This window comes from Trachymyrmex cornetzi, unplaced genomic scaffold (genome assembly GCF_001594075.2).
Source record: "Trachymyrmex cornetzi isolate Tcor2-1 unplaced genomic scaffold, Tcor1.1 scaffold1484, whole genome shotgun sequence".
Lineage (NCBI taxonomy): Eukaryota > Metazoa > Arthropoda > Insecta > Hymenoptera > Formicidae > Trachymyrmex > Trachymyrmex cornetzi.
In genome coordinates, this window is record NW_017296075.1 from 36,342 (window position 1) to 44,040 (window position 7,699).

Sequence of the window (7,699 nt, forward strand, 5' to 3'; positions counted from 1 at the left end):
ATCCTTGTACATTCGGCTGAAGCCAAGAAGATTGACAAGGATGGAGAGATGATGATCATAGATTGTATGCGCATGCTCCATACAATCATATGCGCGTGCGCGGTGGATGCTCGAGCTGAATAAAGTATACCGTTTATGTACTCAATGTACTGCAGCTGGCAGCTGTGTGTAATTCGCTTGCGCGCGCACCTAATTCTCGATCGCGTAGGAACTGTGCTGGTGATATTCGCACACCATTTATGTCTCTTTTTCGCTGATTAGCGAAAACATGCAGCACATCATCTACATTAGTCTTCTCACGTATTTTCCACGTCTTGCTCACAATACTGTTCACAATAGTTTTTCAACGTGTGTAGGAAAAGAGGAAATCAACATACTGCCGAAAAAGACACCGATTTTGTTAGTACTTCAGCCAAGAAACTAAAACAGGCTGGCGATTTTGAAACAAATGTTGATCCTACTTTTAGCTACTGCTTTATAAGTTTTACTTTGATTTTTTCAACATTACAAAAGTTATTAAAGTGTAAAAAGTATGATGGTGACATTCAATTCTTAAAAAAAGCACAGCGAGGATTGGATTTCAAACTTTGTGTGAAGTGTCCTTGTCAAGAAGTTTTAATTAATTCTAGCCCTTTAGTTACAAATGCATTTGAAATTAGTAGACGATTCGTTTTTGTTATGCGATTACTTGGTGTGGGCATAAGCGGCATAAATATGTTCTGTGGATTAATGGATTTGTGTAAAGGAATTAGCAATACTGGATATTATGCAATAGTAAATAATATAAACATCGCAGTAAAATCGGTAGCTGAAGAAGTTTTTAAAAGAGCCGTAAATGAAGAAAAAGAAAAAAATCAAGCTCATGGGCATCCAATCAATGAACTTACGGTATCTGGTGACGGCTCGTGGTCTAAACGTGGATTTTCATCGCTTTTAGGCATTGTGTCTTTGATTGATAAATATAGCAATAAAATTACAGACGTGATTGTTAAATCAAGTGTGTGTAAAGCATGTCAAGCGTGGGTAGGCAAAGAAGATACTGTTGAGTATAGTGCTTGGTACGAAGAACATGCAGGAAAATGCGAGGCTAATCACGAAGGTAGTGCCGCTAAGATGGAGGTAAATGGAATAATTGAAATGTTCAAACGATCTGAAGAAAAGTACGGAGTCAAGTATAGTCATTATATAGGCGACGGAGATACAAAAACTTTTAAGAATTGATTAGAAGAAAATCCATACGGAAATGACCTTATTGTAAAAAAAAAGAATGCATTTTGCATGTAAAAAAACGTATGTACAAACGTGCAAAAGATGCTTACTCAATATAAAAAAGCGCAAAAGCAATTACAACCAACTCAAAACAAAAGTACTCGAAAAAAAACAAAGGAGCCAAAAACAATTCAATTGACAAATAAAAAAATGGAAGAAATGTCGGTTTATTACGGATTGGCTATTCAAAGACACGCTGATTCTATTGAAGATATGAGAAAAGCTGTGTGGGCGACATTTTATCACATGACTTCTACGGATGAAAATCCGCAACACTCTTACTGCCCAAAGGGACCGAAATCTTGGTGCAAGTGGTAGCAACTCAAGACAGTAAATCAAGAGGCAAGTTATAAACATCCACCAGCATTTGATGATGAAGTTGCAGCTTTGATTAAGCCTATTTATGAAGACTTATCGTCCGAGGATCTTTTAGAAAGATGCTTGGGAGCAAACACTCAAAATAACAACGAATCTTTCAACGCTTGCGTGTGGAATTTGGTTCCCAAACACGTTTTTACTGGAAAAAAAATATTAGAAATTGCCACACTTACGGCAGCATGCATCTTTAATGAAGGTTTTAAACCTTCAATTAAAATAATGGAACTTATGGGTGTGACAATCGGTCCGCAAGCTATAAATTTCATGGAGACGCACGACGAAGCGCGCATCACAAAGGCGGAGCACTGTACCACTGCAGCTTCAAAAGAGGCCAGAGCAGCTTTGAGGGCGGCTAGGGCAGAAGAAAACGATGCTTTTGAGGAAACTGAAGGTCTATTGTATGGAGGAGGCATAGCCGATTAGTGTAAGTATATTTTTTCTTAGAAAAATCAACTAAGAAATCTTTAAACGCATTTTTCTCGAAACCACTTTTTTTTGGTCGGTGCAGGTGATTAATAAAAAACTATCCAACCGATTGGCCTGAAATTTTTTGAGCATAATCTACATATGATTAGCTTTCGCAGGTACCAGAATCGCTTTTTTTAAATGAAAATTTCTTATTTTTTCGACCACCAATAAACAGGAAAAATTGCGATTTTTTGCTTCAAAATTTCAAATGGCCGCTATTTTTTTTTTTTTATAAAAATGACCAATTCTGGTACCTGCGATAGCGACAAGCATACAGATTAAGAATCTTTTTTACTTTTTTGTTTTAGATGACAGTGTGAGCTGAAATCACTTGCACCGCTGACAATGCTTTTTTTCAAAGCATCATCTTTGACTAAAGAGAGCATACATAAAATATTAATAAATTATGACCAAAAAAATTTTTTTATAAACTATAAGATGCAAGTAATAGCATATAAAAAGATTAAAAAGATTGCATTTTATTTTCTTTATAAAAAAAATTCCTAAAATATGCTTAAAATTTTGAACTTGACATGAGAATACCCCCTTAATATGTTGTCCGCATCGAATAATATTAGCAACATCCAGAGAAGCCAACGATTCCATGTCTTCGCACACTGCGTCCAAGGTCTCGATGTGCATGCGTTCTCGTTCATCGCTCAGAAGCAGGTTCCATAGCCACGTTCGTTTCTCGCGTCCCTTGACGTACACGATAGCGATCATCTTCAAATACAGCCGCCGTGATCAGGCGTTTCGCCTCGCTGTACGGGACCATCCCGTCCTCCCATCGCAATCCATGGTGATAGGCACTCAACCAGGAAGCGCAGGACCTGTCGGATCTTGTCAAAAATTTCCATGGCACGGGATTCGTAAAAATGTAATGCGTGAGGACGGTCCCCTGTTTCAACACCGCCACTTCCTTCACGATAAATTTATTGTTAACGATGAATCCTTGCAGATCCACGAACGTTGGCACGAGCATGTTGTCGAGAAGACTGCGGTTGAGAAGACTGATGTCGATTGCGGTGTATCGTAGATTTTATATCGTGTCGGAGGATGCGCTTAGGTGATTTTGCGCACAACGTTGGTCAATGGATTATACTGAACCACGCGATCGTGTATGATGAGACAATAGGCTGTCGTATTCGCAGGCACGTTCTCCTTACATTCAAAGTCTAATCGCACTTCCACGGTGCCACTCTTGACCGATTCGTTCTGTCGAGAGCAATCGATGATCACGAACGGACCATGACGTAAAAAAGTCGTAAAGGTGAGATTCGGCTCGAGATACTCGTATCCGTAGTAGCCCTTGCAGAAACGCGCGTACAAGTCGTACAAAATCGCACATCTGTTTTTATCGAAATCCAGATTCAAGTCATCGTACGGATAACATTCCGAGTTCAGGTAGAGTTTCGCGTTGGTTAACTTGCAGTCGTCGAAACGACTCGTATCCTCGGACATGATGTTTTTTCGTCCTGTTTGCAATGCGAAGATGACGTAGCGCGGCTTCTCGAGCTGAGTAGCCGTCTTGATGGCCCACGAATGCTTGGTTGTGCTCTGCAAGAGCGGAAACTCGTACAGATCCCACGAGCGAAAAGCCATGCTCAGATATCGTCCGCTCTCCAGAGCGCGGAGCATCGCCAGCTTATTTATCTCGCTCAGAAATACGTGCGGCATTCGCCACTGTATTTTCAATAATTCGAGTATCGGCTCTGTCGCAAGATCTCCCGTCAGGCAATTGTTGTCGTTGCGCGCGCGTATTAAAATCAACTCGTGACGAGCGTTGATCACCACGCGCCTGTAATCTTCGCAGAATCCCAGCAATACGTAGAGCGGTACACAGAAATTAAAGTATCCAGCCTGAGTAGTCTGCGCGTCCCAGCCGGCATTCCGCAGAATCACGCTTCTGTCGGACGACACCGTTACATAGTTTTTGAGCGTGCTAGTTATGCCAACGTTTCTGTTACGGTCAATCTCCACACCGTTGAGTTCATATCGAATCTCGTCGAACATGAACGCGACGCAATTATTTCCCAATGCCACGTTAGCGCCCTCGACCACTCTGTTCTTCGTCAGTTTTCCCTCGACGTATAGAAAGCTTTCGTACGGCAGTGTGTATAGATCCTGTTGCTGTATGGGTATTCTTATCTCGTCGCTGTACCCGAACGTTGTGTTGGCGAACGGGTTGTACGTGTGAGTCTCAATCTTGACGATGCGATCGTCGAAGATCGGCTCATCTTTGATGTTTAGGATATCGGTCATCTCAAATGTTGCGCACCGCGAATCCCAAAGATTTCAAAAATGTAACGTTCGACGCGCTGAGCTTCTTCCTGATGGAGCGAGTGTTATCGAGCTGTGACGTAACCGGCCTTGTAAAGAATGCGTTATCTCTCTGCGTGCGCTCCGTTCTGTTCAATATAAGCATCTCACGCTCACGTTATCGCTGCTGTCGTACGTGCAGTCTAACGGTGATCTCTTCTCCTCGAAAATCGAGCAATCGTCCGTTCTGGTCGACGACGCGTACCGTCAGATCCGTAATGCTCCGTGCGATGATCGGCAGGTAAATGATCTGCGCCGGTCGTTCCGATATCTTATATCCTGGCGGCACGCTCGGTGAAAATTCGTGTATCGTGTGCACGCTTTTGCCGTTGCTGTACGCGCCCGCGGTCACGTTACACTCTACGCGGATAACGTTATGTCCGATTCGTGCCATCTTCGCGGTCGCAGTACACGCTTCGACGAGAATCCCAGCAACGATCCAATGCTGTTGGACCTGTCAAAGTTTATTCGGTATGCACATCTAATCTCACATCTCATCGTGTTGTAGTTTGCGCGAAGCGTAATCGGGTACTCTCCACCGTCGTCATCGTTGTCGTTGTTGCTATTGTTATTGTTGGTGTTGTTGTTGTCACCACGCGCTCCGTCAACTGTTTCAAGCGCGTCACGGCGCGGACGTTTTCGTAAAATCGCACGTTTCAAAAATTCATTTATGTCTCGCACTTCGTACGAACCTTTGGGAATTGTAATTTCCGCGTCGTCTTTGGCGAAATAAAATTTATTGTTCGATTCGTTCACGTTCGGTATCGTGTTATAAGTCTCAAAAATCGCCAGACCGAGCTCGTAATCGTCGTCACTCAAATCTATGGCCGGAAAGTAGTTCGCCGCGAGGACGGTGTTCTTCCCGCTCAGCGTAAGCGTCAGCGACATGATGGGAAAAGCGTTCGACTAATACTGAGATTTCACAGCACCTCGTCGAGCTTTTTAAATTCACGCGCATCGACCGTTTGTAGAAACCGTAGGCACATCTGTCCGCAGAAGCTCTGGTCGTACGTCTGATAGGACGTGCGATTGTACTCTATCGTCGTAGCACCGTTCCCGAAATATCGCACCAGTTCCTTGGGTGGTCGAAGATTACCGAAACTGTCAAAGTACACAACGCGATTGTTCCTCTTCGCGTATGCTACCCAGTGTGTACCGGGCCCTGTAGCATCGTCCAAATTCACGATACCGCTTTCGTTTCGGCGCGCGCCGCTCGTCGGTAACGCGTTACGCATGAAAACACCTCTAAAGTACGGTACGCGCATACGTTTCGCGAGCTCATTCAATTGTACGTTGGTGGTTGCGCCAGACGGCATTTTTATCGTCTCTTTGGCGTTTTTTTTTTCTTCGCAGCTACGCCCTGTCCGCGTTTGTACGGGCCTAGATACAGTCCGCGTCCGTATTTGTACGGAGCGAGATACAGTCCGCGGCCCTTTTCCATCGCGCGATCGTGACGTTGCAGCTCTTCGAGCTGACGTCGCGCCGCTTTGCTGTCGTTCACCACTTTCGCCACGCCGGCCGCTCCGCCGATCAAGGACCCGAGCGCGCCCAGCAATGGCAGAAACGGTAACGCGCCGCCACGTTTCGCAGTCGGAAGTATTCGTTTTTTCGTACCCTTTTTCTTCGTCGTCTTCTTCTTCGGTTTCATGCCCATACCGATCTTGGTCTTGGCTTTCATCGTTGCCCAGATGGCAGCAGCGGAGGCTCTCTCGCTCAGAGCCGAATCTCTCGCGACGACGCGTCCTAGCGCTTTGTCGGCGAGTACCTTGTCCGCCGCGTGTCTATCGGAGAGATCGTTGCTCCGAGAATACGCAATGTCGTGTTCCCGGCACTCCGCGTCCAGTGGATTTATGCCCGCGTCACCTCGGGCTAGCCGCTTCACCAGCCGAGTGCCCGGGCCGCAAAATTGGTAGCCCGGGATATGTAACTCGAAAGGAAGCGCGTTTATCGCTCGATTCAGCAGACCGCCGCGCGACGCCGACATTCGCTACAGTCCTTTATCTTAGGCGCGGGACCGTCGATGTGCGTTCGCTGCCACGGCTGATTGTAGTGCTCGTCGCAGCGACGATACGTTTGAACCTCCGAATCAGCCTTCACGTGTTCCGGCAGCTTGTGCCAGACGTGTTCGATGTAGTCGCCGTACACGCGTAAGAGTACGACCTTCGGAATATACCGCAACTGCTCGGCGCTCAAGTCTAGAATATCGGAAGGATGACACAGCGCGAGATACATTTTGATACTGTGCGATTCGCGGGTTCGCGCGCCTTTAAATAGGCGGTCGAGAGAGGGCAATCGTTAGTGCGAACATGAAATTCGTGCGACAACCGCAGACGATACGCATCACAAACTGTGACGCGAAATCGCGAATGATGGGAGGCGGTGCGGAGAAGCGCAAGCACGGCGAAATACTGCCGAGCACTGTACGCGCGATCGTTTGCGGCCCGTCGAATTGCGGTAAAACCAACGTTCTCGTAAGCTTGCTCGAGAGCCCGAACGGCGTACGTTTCGAGAACGTGTACGTCTACTCGAAATCGCTGCAGCAGCCAAAGTATCGATATCTCGAAGATTTATTTACGTCTATCGACGAAATCGGCTACTTTACGTTCTCCAACAACAGCGACGTCGTTCCGCCGAGCGAGGCGCGTCCAAATTCTATTTTTATCTTTGATGACGTGGCATGCGACAAGCAGGATGCGGTGAGAGAGTACTTCTCCATGGACCGCCATGCGAACGTCGCCTGCTTCTATCTCTGTCAGACGTACGCGAAGATACCTAAACATCTGATACGTGACAACGCGAACCTGCTGATCCTGTTCAAACAGGATGGTACCAACTTGAAACACGTGTACAACGATCACGTGAATACCGACATGTCGTACGACGAATTTTGTTTGTTGTGTCGCGACTGTTGGCGAAAAAAATATGGATTCGTAGTCATAGACAAGGACAGTGCGCTTAAAGACGGGAGATACAGAAAAGGATTTAACGAGTTCGCGATACCGTAACGTGGTCAGTCGTTGTCGATACTTCGCCAGAGACGAACATGGAAGACGTGCGCGAACGTGAAAAAATCGCGAGGGAGATCGAGAAGACGAGCGAGTCGATTCGCAAGAAACACCGCGCTCTGAAGACTGGTAGAATCGAGGAGGACATGGCGTTGAAGAGGCATTTCAAGCCTATTATCAAACCGCTGCGGCAGATCGTTGACAGTCCCAGCATGCGCGCGACAAAGAGACAGTCGCGCGACAATGACGCAGCGTCTGCC